We start from the raw sequence: 13,735 nt of genomic DNA, 5'->3' as shown, positions 1-13,735 counted from the left end.
TGGTGAAAGGTAAAGACCAGCGTGTACTCCTGAACTTGCTTTGACTAAGAGAGAGTGGCTGAGAGGAAAGGTGTTAGAAATAGGGAGATTCAGGTTAAGGATTACAGTTCATGAAGAATGAAGACATATTGGAGGCACCTGTGGGAAAAGTCTCATCATCACTACAAAGGACAGAGGACAGAGGTGCCCTTGGATCACACAATTGCAGTCACAGAAAGAACACATCATTTCACAACCTATCTATCCATCTGACCTGCTATTCAGGATGCACAGAGCCAGAATTGAAGCAAGTCATTCTGAATTCCAGGGGACTATCTAAGAAAGGGTAAAGTGAGTGAGAAAAGGGTGTACACACCCCACCCCCACTCAATGCTGACACAACTTCGATAAAAATGAAGTGTTTCGCATGATATATGTAGCAGTTAGACAACATGGACACAAATTAAGATGAGATCAGCAGGAATGAGAAGTGGGACCTGGTGAGGAGAATTAATATGGTCAGGAGGGTGGGCAGTAGTGTTAGATGTCCCATTTCAGAGCAGTACAAATATCTCATCTGTCAGTATAAGCTTTTTCTTTCATTGTGCAGGAAGAGGAAAAAAATACTTGGGAGTCAAAATTATTTATTGTACAAACAAGAAATAACCTGCAGATGCTGGAAATCCAAGCAACGCACACAAAATACTGGAGGAACTCAGCAGGCCAGACAGCATCTGTGGAAAAGAGTACAGTCAATGTTTAGAGCTCAGACCCTTCATCAGGAAAAGTGTCTCAGCCCAAAACGTCAACTGTACTCTTTTCCATAGATGCTGCCTGGCCTGCTGAGTTCCTCCAGTATTTTGTATGAACTTAAGAACATAAGAAGTAGGAGCAGGAATAGGCTATCTGGCCCATTGAGCCTGCTCCATCATTCAATAAGATCATGGCTGATCTGACCATGGATTCATCTCCAGCTACCTGCCTTTTCCCTATGACCTTCAATTCCCCTACTATGCAAAAATCTGTCCAACCTTGTCTCAATATATTTACTGAGGTAGCTTCCACTGCTTCAATGGGCAGAGAATTCCAGAGATACAAAGCAGTTCCTCCTCATCTCCATCCTAAGTTTACTCCTCCAAATCTTGAGGGTATGTCAAGTAGTTCTAGTCTCACCTACCAGTGAAAACAACTTTCCTGCCTCTATCTTATCTATCCCTTTCATTATTTTCTATGTTTCTATAACATCTCCTCTCATCTTTCTGAATTCCAACGAGTACGGTCCCAGGCGACCCAATCTCTCCTCATAGTTTATCCCCTTCCTCTCTGGAATCAATCTGGTGAACTGCCTCTGCACCACCTCCAAACCCAGTATATCCTTCCACAAGTAAGGAGACCAGAACTGCATGCAGTACTCCAGATGCGGCCACACCAGTACCCTGTACAGTTGCAGCACAACCTCTTTGTTCTTAAATTCAATCCCTTTAGCAATGAAGGCCAACATTTGCAGGTTTGCTGCACCTGCAAACCAACCTTTTGCAATTCATGCACAAGCACTCCCAAGTCCTCCTGCACAGCAGCATGCTGCAATTTTTTACCATTTAAATAATCATCTGATCTTCCATTTTTCCTTCCAAAGTGGATGGCCTTGCATTTACCAACACTGTACTCCATCTGCCAGACCCTTGCCCACTCACTTAACCGATCTATATCTCTCTGCAGACTCTCCACTCAATTTAGAAACATAGAAACATAGAAAACCTACAGCACAATACAGGGCCATTGGCCCACAAAGCTGAGCCAAACATGTCCTTACCTGCACAGTAGCCTTGAGAGTCTTATGAACTCGGACCCCAAGATCCCTCTGTTCCTCCACACTTCCAAGAGTCTTACCATTCTGTCATCATATTTGACCTACCAAAATGAAAAACCTCACACTTTTCTGGGTTGAACTCCATCTGCCACTTCTCAGCCCATTTTTGCATCCTATCAATGTCCCGCTGTAGCCTCTGACAACCCTCCACACTATCTACAACACCTCCAATCTTTGCGTCATCAGCAAATTTACTAACCCATCCCTTCACTTCTTCATCCAGGTAATTTATAAAAATCACAAAGAGAAGACATCTCAGAACAGATCCCTGAGGCACACCACTGGTGACCGACCTCCATGCAGAATATGACCCCTCTAGAACTACTCTTTGACTTCTGTGGGCAAGCCAGTTCTTGCTCCACAAAGCAATTTCACCTTGGATCCCATGCCTCCTTACTTTCTCAATAAGCCTTGCATGGGGTACCTTGTCAAATGCCTTGCTGAAATCCATACACATGACATCTACTGCTCTACCATCATCAATGTGTTTAGTCACATAGAACCATAGAACATTACAGCACAGTACAGATCCTTCAGCCCTCCATGTTGTGCTGACCCATATAATACTTTTGAAAAAGTACTAAACCCACACTACCCCATAACCCTCTGTTTTTCTTTCATCCATGTGTCTGTCCAAGAGGCTCTTAAATACCCCTGATGTTTTAGCCTCCACCACCATCCCTGGCAATTCATTCCAGGCACTCACAACCCTCTGTGTAAAAAACTTACTCCTGATGTCTCCCCTAAACTTCCCTCCCTTAATTTTGTACATATGCCCTCTGGTGTTTGCTATTGGTGCCCTGGGAAACAAGTACTGACTTATCTATGCCTCTCATAATCTTGTAGACCTCTATCAAGTCCCCTTTCATTCTTCTACGGTCCAAAGAGAAAAGTCCCAGCTCTGCTAACGTTGCTTCATATGACTTGTTCTCCAAACCAGGCAACATCCTGGTAAATGTCCTCTGCACTCTCTCCATAGCTTCCACACCCTTCCTATAATGAGGTAACCAGAATTGAACACAATACTCTGTGTGGTCTCACCAGAGATTTGTAGAGTTGCAACATGACCTCTCTACTCTTGAACTCAATCCCCCTGTTAATGAAGCCTAGCATCCCATAGGCCTTCTTAACTACCCTATCAACCTGCACAGCGACCTTGAGGGATGTATGGATTTGAACCCCAAGGTCTCTTTGTTCATCCACACACTTAAGTAACTGACCATTAATCCTGTACTCAGTCTTCTCCTTCCAAAATGCATCACTTCACAATTATCCGGATTGAACTCCATCTGCCATTTTGCTGCCCCCAACTTTATCCTCTTGTAACCTTTGACAACCTGCATCTCCATCCACAACTCCTCCAATCTTCGTGTCATCCGCAAACTTATTCACCCATCCTTCCGCCTCTACATCCAGGTCATTTATAAAAATCACAAATAGCAGGGGTCCCAGGACAGATCCCTGCAGCACTCCACTAGTCACCAACCTCCAGTCAGAATACTTTCTTCCCACAACTACCCTCTGCTTTCTTCCTTTAAGCCAATTTTTTATCCAAACAGCTAAGGTTCCACTTATCCCATGCTTCATGACTTTCTGGATGAGTCTCTCGTGAGGGACCTTGTCAAATGCCTTGCCAAAGTCCATGTAGACCACATCCACTGCCCTAACCTCATCAATTTCTTTTGTTACCTCTTCAAAAACCTCAATCAGGCTCGTGAGGCACGATCTTCCCTTCACAAAGCCATGTTGACTATCCATGAGTAGACTGTACTTCTCCAAATGCTCGTAGATCCTATCCTTAAGAATCCTTTCAAGTAGTTTGCAGACCACCGACTTAAGACTCACCGGTCTATAATTCCCAGGTTTCTCCCTATTACCTTTTTTAAGCAAGGGAACTACATTTCAATGTCTGTAGTGAGATGCTGAAGATGTTCTATAGGTCAGTTGTGGAGAGCGCCCTCTTCTTTGTGGTGGCGTGTTGGGGAGGAAGCATTAAGAAGAGGGACGCCTCACGTCTTAATAAGCTGGTAAGGAAGGCGGGCTCTGTCGTGGGCAAAGTACTGGAGAGTTTAACATCGGTAGCTGAGCGAAGGGCGCTGAGTAGGCTACGGTCAATTATGGATAACTCTGAACATCCTCTACATAGCACCATCCAGAGACAGAGAAGCAGTTTCAGCGACAAGTTACTATCGATACAATGCTCCTCAGACAGGATGAAGAGGTCAATACTCCCCAATGCCATTAGGCTTTACAATTCTACCGCCAGGACTTAAGAACTTTTTAAAAGCTATTATTAATGCTTTTTGAGATAGTGATTTAGATGCATATCATATTTTTTACTGAGTTAAGTATTGTATGTAATTAGTTTTGCTACAACAAGTGTATGGGACATTGGAAAAAAGTTGAATTTCCCCATGGGGATGAATAAAGTATCTATCTATCTATCTATCATTTGCCATTCTCCAGTCCTCCGGCACTTCCCCTGTAGCCAAAGAGGATTTAAAGATCATAGCTAATGCTCCAGCGATCTCTTCTCTCAATTCCCACAACAACCTGGGGTGTATCATATCCGGCCCTGGGGATTTATCAATCTTGATGTTTTTAAGAAGATCCAGCACTTCTTCTTCCGTAATGTCCACATTGTCCAGCCTACAGGCCTGCTCTATTTCGACCTCACCCTGATCAAGATCCTTTTCACTTGTGAATACTGAAGCAAAGTATTCATTTAGGACCTCCCCAACCTCCTCCGCCTCCAGGCACATGTTGTCCATTTTATCCTTTAGCAGTCCCACCTTCGTTCTTGTTATCCTCCTGTTCTTCACATATGCATAGAACGCCTTGGGGTTCTCCTTAATCCTACATGCCAAGGCCTTCTCATGCCCCCTTCAAGCTCTCCTAAGTCCTTTCTTTAGCTCCTTCCTGGCTACTCTATATTTCACATGAGCCCCCTCCTACTTCCTGCTTCTTGTATCTAACATATGCTTCCTTTTTCCTCTTGACGAATTGTCTCACATGTTTCGTCAGCCACTGTTCCCTTTTCCTACCATTTTTTCCTTGCCTCAGTGGGACAAACCTATCCTGAACCCAGCTCAAGTGGTCCCTAAACTTCTCCCACGTTACTTCTGTGCTTTCTTCATTGAACATCTGTTTCCAATTTACTCTCGCTAGTTCCTGGCTCATCCCTTCAAAGTTAGCCCTTCCCCAGTTAAGCACTTTACCACTTCATCTGATTTTATCCCTTTCCATAGCTATGCTGAAGCTAAGGGAGTTCTGGTCACTCTCACCAAAATGCTCCCTCACCAAGAGGTCTGTCACCTGACCAGGTTCATTACCCAGGACTAGATCCAGTATAGCGTCTCCTCTTGTCAGCCGGTCCGCATACTGAAGAGAAGAAGTGAAAAGGTAGACGATTTTCTAAATGGAGAGAAAATGCAAAAATCTGAGATGCCAAAGGACTTGGGAGTCCTCATGCAGGATTCCCTAAGGGTTAATTTGTAGGTTGAGTTGGTGGTGTGGAAGGCAAATGCAATGTTAGAAATAAGAGAAAATCTACAGATGCTGGAAATACAAGTACACCTGACAAATTCAGCCCCATCTATCCCCCTTGCACTCAGGAGGTGCCAGTCAATTAATGAGGGAAGTTGTAATCACCCATAACTACTACCCTGTATTTTGTGCACCATTCTAAAATCTGCCTACTTATCTGCTCCTCGGTGTCCTGAGGGCTAGCTATTTGGGGGCCTATAGACTACTCCCAGCACAGTGATTGATCCCTTCCTATTTCTGACTTCCACCCAGACCAACTCAGTGGACACTCCATCTGCAGCGTCCTCCCTTTCTATAGCCGTGATACTATCCCTGAACAGCAATGCCACTCCCCCCCCCCCTTTTCTACCTCCCATCCTACTCCTTTTAAAACACTTGAACCCCGGGACCTGCATCATCCAATCCTGCCCTTCCTCCAACCAAGTTTCAGTAACGGCCACAACATACTAATACTACACATACTAATCCATGCTCTAAGTTCATCCTCCTTGTTCCTAACACCCCTAGCATTGAAATAGACACATTTCAACCCCTTTAACTGGCTACAATTATGTTTCATCCCCTGCCTGTCCTTCCTCATCAACTCAGAACTCTTAGCATCATGCCATTGTCCTTCCACCTTAATCCCTACACTCACATTCTGATTCCCACCCCCCTGCCAAACAAGCTTAAACCCTCCCCAACAGCTCTATCAAAGCTGCCCGCCAGGATATTGGTCCCCCTGGGAACAAGTGCAACCCGTCCTTTTTGTACAGGTCACACCCACCCCAAAAGAGGTCCCAATGATCCAGAAATCTGAATCCCTGCCCCCTGCTTCATTCCCTCAGCCACGCATTTATCCTCCACCTCATTCTATTCCTATTCACTGTCGCGTGGCACAGGCAGTAACCCCAAGATTACTACCTTTGTGGTCCTGCTTCTCAACTTCCTTCCTAACTCCCTGTAGTCTTTTTCAGGACCTCTTCCCTTTTCCCACCTATGTCATTGGTACCAATATGTACCACGACCTCTGGCTGTTCTCCCTCCCATCGCAGGATATCTTGGACGCGATCAGAAACATCCTGGACCCTGGCACCTGTGAGGCAAACTACCATCCGAGTTTCTTTCCTGTGTCCACAGAATCACCTGTCTGACCCCCTGACTATAGAGTCCCCTATCACTACTGCCTTCCTTTTCCTTTCCCCACCCTTCTGAGCCACAGGGCCAGACTCTGTGCCAGAGGCACGGCCACTGTCACCTCCCCCAGGTAGGCTGTCCCCCCAACAGTACTCAAACAGGAGTACTTATTGTCAAGAGGTACAGCCACAGGGGTACTCTCTAGTACCTGACTCTTCCCCTTCCCTCTCCTGACTGTGACAGATTTCTCTGTCCCCCATGGCCCCGGAGTGACCACCTGCCTATAACTCCTTTCTATCACCTCCTCACTCTCCCTGACCAGTCGAAGGTCATTGAGCTGCATCTCCAGTTCCTTAACGCGGTCCCTTAGGAGTTGCATCTTGATGCACAGGGTGCAGATGTGGCCATCCAGGATGCCAGGAGACTCCAGGACCTCCCACATCTGACACCGACCACAGAAAACCACCTTCACACACATACTACTTCCTTTTGCAATCACCAACTGCCTCACCTTGTCCCGTTACCGCTGAAGCCTGTTGAGCCAAAGCCCTTTCACTCTGCTGCTTCTCACTCCGCTGCCCACTGGATATGGCTGCCTTCTTTTTAAACTGTTCGCGCTCAACTGACTGACGTCACGCGCCTGCGCAGTCTGGCCTCTCTCTTCCCCTGAGAACTCAAAATGTCTTCCCGCTGCCTTCTTGCTCCGAATCAAAATATTCAATCAGGCTCATAAGGCACAACCTGCCTTTCGCAAAGCCATGCTGACTATCCCTAATCATATTATGCCTCTCCAAATGTTCAAAAATCCTGCCTCTCAGGATCTTCTCCATCAACTTACCAACGACTGAAGTAAGACTCATTGGTCTATAATTTCCTGGGCTACCTCTACTCCCTTTCTTGAATAAGGGAACAACATCCACAACCCTCCAATCTTCCAGAACCTCTCCCGTTCCCATTGATGATGCAAAGATCATCGCCAGAGGCTCAGCAATCTCCTCCCTCGCCTCCCACAGTAGCCTAAGTTAGTGTCAACAACAAACTTACATACACTACACTTGGTCCCCTCTTATAGACAATAGACAATAGACAATAGGTGCAGAAGTAGACCATTCGGCCCTTCGAGCCTGCACCGCCATTTTGAGATCATGGCTGATCAATTACTATCAATACCCAGTTCCTGCCTTGTCCCCATATCCCTTGATTCCCCTATCCATAAGATACCTATCTAGCTCCTTCTTGAAAGCATCCAGAGAATTGGCCTCCACTACCTTCTGAGGCAGTGCATTTCAGACCCCCACAACTCTCTGGGAGAAGAAGTTTTTCCTTAACTCCGTCCTAAATGACCTACCCCTTATTCTCAAACCATGCCCTCTGGTACTGGACTCTCCCAGCATCTGGAACATATTTCCTGCCTCTAACTTGTCCAATCCCTTAATAATCTTATATGTTTCAATCAGATCCCCTCTCAATCTCCTTAATTCCAGCGTGTACAAGCCCAGTCTCTCTAACCTCTCTGTGTAAGACAGTCCAGACATCCCAGGAATTAACCTCGTGAATCTACGCTGCACTTCCTCTACAGCCAGGATGTCCTTCCTTAACCTTGGAGACCAAAACTGTACACAATACTCCAGGTGTGGTCTCACCAGGGCTCTGTACAAATGCAAGAGGATTTCCTTGCTCTTGTACTCAATTCCCTTTGTAATAAAGGCCAACATTCCATTAGCCTTCTTCACTGCCTGCTGCACTTGCTCATTCACCTTCAGTGACTGATGAACAAGGACTCCGAGATCTCTTTGTATTTCTCCCTTACCCAACTCTACACCGTTCAGATAATAATCTGCCTTCCTGTTCTTACTCCCAAAGTGGATAACCTCACACTTATTCACATTAAACGCCATCTGCCAAGTATCTGCCCACTCACCCAGCCTATCCAAGTCACCCTGAATTCTCCTAACATCCTCATCACATGTCACACTGCCACCCAGCTTAGTATCATCAGCAAATTTGCTGATGTTATTTTCTATGCCTTCATCCAAATCGTTAACGTAAATGCTAAACAGCTGTGGTCCCAATACCGAGCCCTGTGACACCCCACTAGTCACCACCTGCCATTCTGAGAAACACCCATTCACCGCTACCCTTTGCTTTCTATCTGCCAACCAGTTTTCTATCCATGTCAATGCCTTCCCCCCGATGCCCTGAGCTTTGATTTTACCCACCAATCTTCTATGTGGGACCTTATCAAATGCCTTCTGAAAATCGAGGTACACTACATCCACTGGATCTCCCCCGTCTAACTTCCTGGTTACATCCTCGAAAAACTCCAACAGATTAGTCAAGCATGATTTACCCTTGGTAAATCCATGCTGGCTCGGCCCAATCCTATCACTGCTATCTAGATATGCCACCATTTCATCCTTAATAATGGACTCTAGCATCTTTCTCACCACCGATGTCAGGCTGACAGGTCGATAGTTCTCTGTTTTCTCCTTCCCTCCTTTCTTAAAAAGTGGGATAACATTAGCCATTCTCCAATCCTCAGGAACTGATCCTGAATCTAAGGAACATTGGAAAATGATTACCAATGCATCCGCAATTTCCAGGGCCACCTCCTTTAGTACCCTAGGGTGAAGACCATCTGGACCTGGGGATTTGTCAGCCTTCAGTCCCATCAGTCTTCTCATCACCGTTTCCTTCCGAATGTCAATATGTTTCATTTCCTCTGTTACCCTATGTCCTTGGCCCATCCATACATCTGGGAGATTGCTTGTGTCTTCCTTAGTGAAAACAGATCTAAAGTACTCATTAAATTCTTCTGCCATTTCTCTGTTTCCCATAACAATTTCACCCAATTCATTCTTCAAGGACCCAACGTTGTTCTTAACTATCTTCTTTCTCTTCACATACCTAAAAAAGCTTTTGCTATCTTCCTTTATATTCCTGGCTAGCTTGCATTCGTACCTCATTTTTTCTCCCCGTATTGTCTTTTTAGTTCCTTAAACTTAGTTATGTTGTTCCTTAAACACTTCCCAATCATCTGTCCTCCCACTCACCTTAGCTCTGTCATATTTCCTTTTTTTTAATGCTATGCAATCTCTGACTTCCTTTGTCAACCACTGTGGACCCTTTCCCCCCTTTGAATCCTTCCTTCTCTGGGGGATGAACTGATTTTGCACCTTGTGCATTATTCCCAAGAATACCTGCCATTGCTGTTCCACTGTCTTTTCTGCTAGGCTATCCGTCCAGTCCACTTTGGCCAGCTCCTCCCTCATGGCTCCATAGTTTCCTCTGTTCATCTGCAACACTGACACCTCCGAGCTGCCCTTATCTTTCTCAAGTTGCAGATAAAAGCTTATCATATTGTGATCACTACCTCCTAATGGCTCCTTTACTGTGAGATCGCTTATCAAATCCTGTTCATTACATAACACTAAATCCAGAATAGTCTTGTCCCTGGTCGGCTCTCATACAAGCTGTTCCAAGAATGCATCCTGTAGGCACTCTACAAACTCCCTATCCTGTGGTCCAGCACCAACCTGATTCTCCCAGTTCACCTGCATGTTGAAATCCCCCATAACTACTGTGACATTACCTTTGCCACATGCCAATGTTAACTCCCTATTCAACTTGCACCCAATATCCATGCTACTGTTTGGTGGCCTGTAGACAACACCCATTTGGGTCCTTTTGGCCTTACTGTTCCTCAGTTCTATCCACACAGACTCTACTTCTCCTGACCCTATGTCCCCCCTTGCAAAGGACTGAATCTCATTCCTCACCAACAGGGCCACCCCACCCCCTCTGCCCACATTTCTGTCCCTACGATAGCATGTACACCCTTGTACATTCATTTCCCAGGTCTGATCTCCCTGCAGCCATGTCTCCGTTATCCCAACAACATCATAGTTACCCATTCACACCTGGGCTTCAAGCTCATCCGCCTTATTTCTGACACTTTGTGCATTCAGATATAGAATTTTTAGCCCATTTCTCCTCTCTCTGTTTGAATCACTGCCTATTGTGCTTAACCCAGCTCCCCAAACTCCCATCGGGCTATACGCCCCTAGAATTTTGTTGTCCTTCCTAAATTTACTTATTCTTTCAACACATTTAACTCCATGTTTCGTCAGACCATCCCTCTGTACATGAGTCCTCCTTATCACTTGTTCCGTCCCACCTTCCTCTACTACACACTTAATATTCCGGAACCGTGTAGTCCCCACCTGTCCTTTATTCTTCCTCTCGCTATCCTCTTTCACAATCTGGATCCCCGCCCCCTGCAAATTTAGTTTAAACCCCCCCAAGAAGCACTAACAAACTTCCCTGCAAGAATGTTAGTACCGCTCCAGTTCAGGTGTAAACCGTCCCTTCGGAACAGATCCCACCTTCCCTGGAACAAAGCCCAATTATCTACAAACCTGAAGCCCTCCCTCCTGCACCATCCTCTCAGTCACGTATTAATCTGTATAATCCTTCTGTTCCTTGCCTCACTCGCACGTGGCACAGGTAGCAATCCTGAGATTGTTACCCTGGAGGTCCTGCTCTTCAGCTTCGCACCTAACTCCCTGAACTCCCTACGCAGGACCCCCTCACTCATCCTACCCACGTCGTTGGTCCCTACATGGACCACAACATCTGGATTCTTGCCCTCCCTCTCGAGAATAACCTGCACCCGATCTGAGATGTCTCGGACCCCGACACCAGGGAAGCAACATACCATCCGAGACTCCCGATCTTCCCCACAAAATCTCCTATCCGCCCCCCTGACTATAGAATCCCCTATCAATACTGCTCTCTTCCCTTCCCTCCTCCCCTTCCTAGTCAAGGGTCCAACCTCAGTGCCAGAGACAGGACCACTGCAGCTTGTTCCTGGTAGGTCATCCCCACCAACAGTATCCAAAACAGTATACTTATTTTTGATGGGAACGGCCACAGGGGTGCTCTTCTCTCTCTGTCTGCTCCCCCTGCCTCTCTTGACTGTCACCCATTTGCCTACCTCCTGTCTTTTCGGTGTGACTGCCTCCCGATAACTCTTATCTATCTCTGCCTCTGCCTCCCGACTGATCCGTAGTTCATCCAGCTCCTGCTCCAATTCCCTAACTCGGTCTGATAGGAGCTGCAGCTGGATGCACCTATTGCAGGTGTGGTAATCAGGAACAACTGTGTTGACCCTGACCTCCCACATACTGCATAAGGAGCACACCGCTGCCCGATCTCTTCCAGATCATTAATATATATTGTGAACAGTTGCAGGCCCAGCACCGACCCCTGCGGCTCACTGCTCACCACTGATTGCCAGCTAGACTAACACCCATGTATCCCAACACTCTGCTTTCTATTAGTTATCCAATCCTCTGTCCATGCTAATACATCATTGCCAACTCTATGAATCCTTATATTCTTGATAAGACTTTCATGTAGCACCTTATCGAACACCATCTGGAAATCCAATTAAATAATTTCCATCTGTTCCCACTATCCACTGCGCTTGTTGTATCCTCAAAGAACTCCAGTAAGTTTGTCAACTAGGACCTTCCTTTGCTGAATCCATGCTGCATCTACCTGATGGATCCATTTCTTTCCTCACTATTTCTTTTATAACTTCAAGCATTTTCCCCAACTACAGATGTTAAACTAACTGGCCTATAGTTACCTGCCTTTTGCCTACATCCTTTTTTAAACAGTGGCGTGACATTCACTGTCTTCCAATCTGCCAGGACCTGCCCAGAGTCCAGAGAATTTTGGTAAATTATCACCAAAGCCTCTACTATAACTTCTGCCATTTCTTTCAGTACTTTGGGATGCATTCCATCAGGACCAGGGGACTTGTCTATCTTTAGGCCCACAAATTTGTTCAGCACTACATTTCAAGGTCCTTACCTCTCATTGCATCCATATCATCTCTCTTTGGCACTTTAGGTGTGTCCTCCACCATGAAACCACACACAAAATAGTCATTCAAAGCCTCGGCCATTTCCTCATTAAGCAAGATCAATGCTCCCTTCTTGTCCTCTGAGGGACCTAAGTTCACTTTGACCACCCTTTTCCACTTTATATAATTATAAAAACTTTTACTTCTGGTTTTATATTTTGTGCTAGTTTATTTTCATAATATATGAAAATCTGTGTGTTGCTATTTATTACAAGAAATATTTTACAAAACAATTATGGATATGCCTACTGTCAGGTATATAGATATATTCCAGTTTCTTAATTGGATAAGATTTCTGAATCCAATCACTGCTTTATATTGATAAAATTTTAGAGCAAAGACAATATCTTTCTATCGAGTCATAAAGCACTACAGTATGGAAAAGACCCCTTCGGCCCACCTAGTCTGTGCTAAACTGTTATTCTGCCTAGTGCCATTGACCCACACCTGGACCATAGCCCTCCATGCCCTATCCAATAGGGTCAAGGGACCCGAAGGGTCTCGGCCCGAAACGTTGACAGTGCTTCTCCTTATAGATGCTGCCTGGCCTGCTGTGTTCCACCAGCATTTTGTGTGTGTCATTTATTCTGTACTTTGATTTATGAAGACCTATGTGCCTAAAGCTCGTTTTACAATCCTACCTGCCAGTGATACCACTTTCAAGCAATTATCAATCTTTATTCCCAGATCCTTTTGTTCTACCACACTATTCAGTGCCTTACCATGCACTGTATAAGTCCTACCCTGGTTTGACCTTCCAAAGTGGAAAACCTCACACTTGACTGCATTAAATTCCTTCTGCAATTTTTCACCCATTTTTTTCAGCTGGTCCACATCCTGCTACAAGTCATTATAACCTTTCTCCCTGTCCACTACACCCCTAATCTTGATGATATTCGCAAATTTGCTGATCCAATTTACCACTGGACCCACTATCGGTCCCTACAGCACACATCTAGTTACAGGCCTCCAATCAGAAAGGCAACCATTCACTACCACTCTCTGGCTTCTTCTATGAAGCCAATGTTGCATTCAGTTTACTCCCTGAGCCTGAATGCCAAGCGACTGAACCTTCTAAACCAGCATGTGAGATGTTGTCGAAGGCCTTGCTACAGTCAATATAAATTTAGACAGAAGTCATCAACAACAGGATAATTACTTGGATGTGCACATTGATAGCTGTGATCTGCTGGGTCCTAGTATTGGAAAATGGGATAAAGTTGTATATTGCCTTTTTGACTAGTGGACACTCATGGGACTGAATAACTTCTAATGGTGCAAATTTTCCGTGA

The sequence above is a fragment of the Hemitrygon akajei genome, chromosome 5, assembly GCF_048418815.1.
Source record: "Hemitrygon akajei chromosome 5, sHemAka1.3, whole genome shotgun sequence".
NCBI lineage: Eukaryota > Metazoa > Chordata > Chondrichthyes > Myliobatiformes > Dasyatidae > Hemitrygon > Hemitrygon akajei.
Note: the sequence above shows the minus strand (reverse complement) of the source record.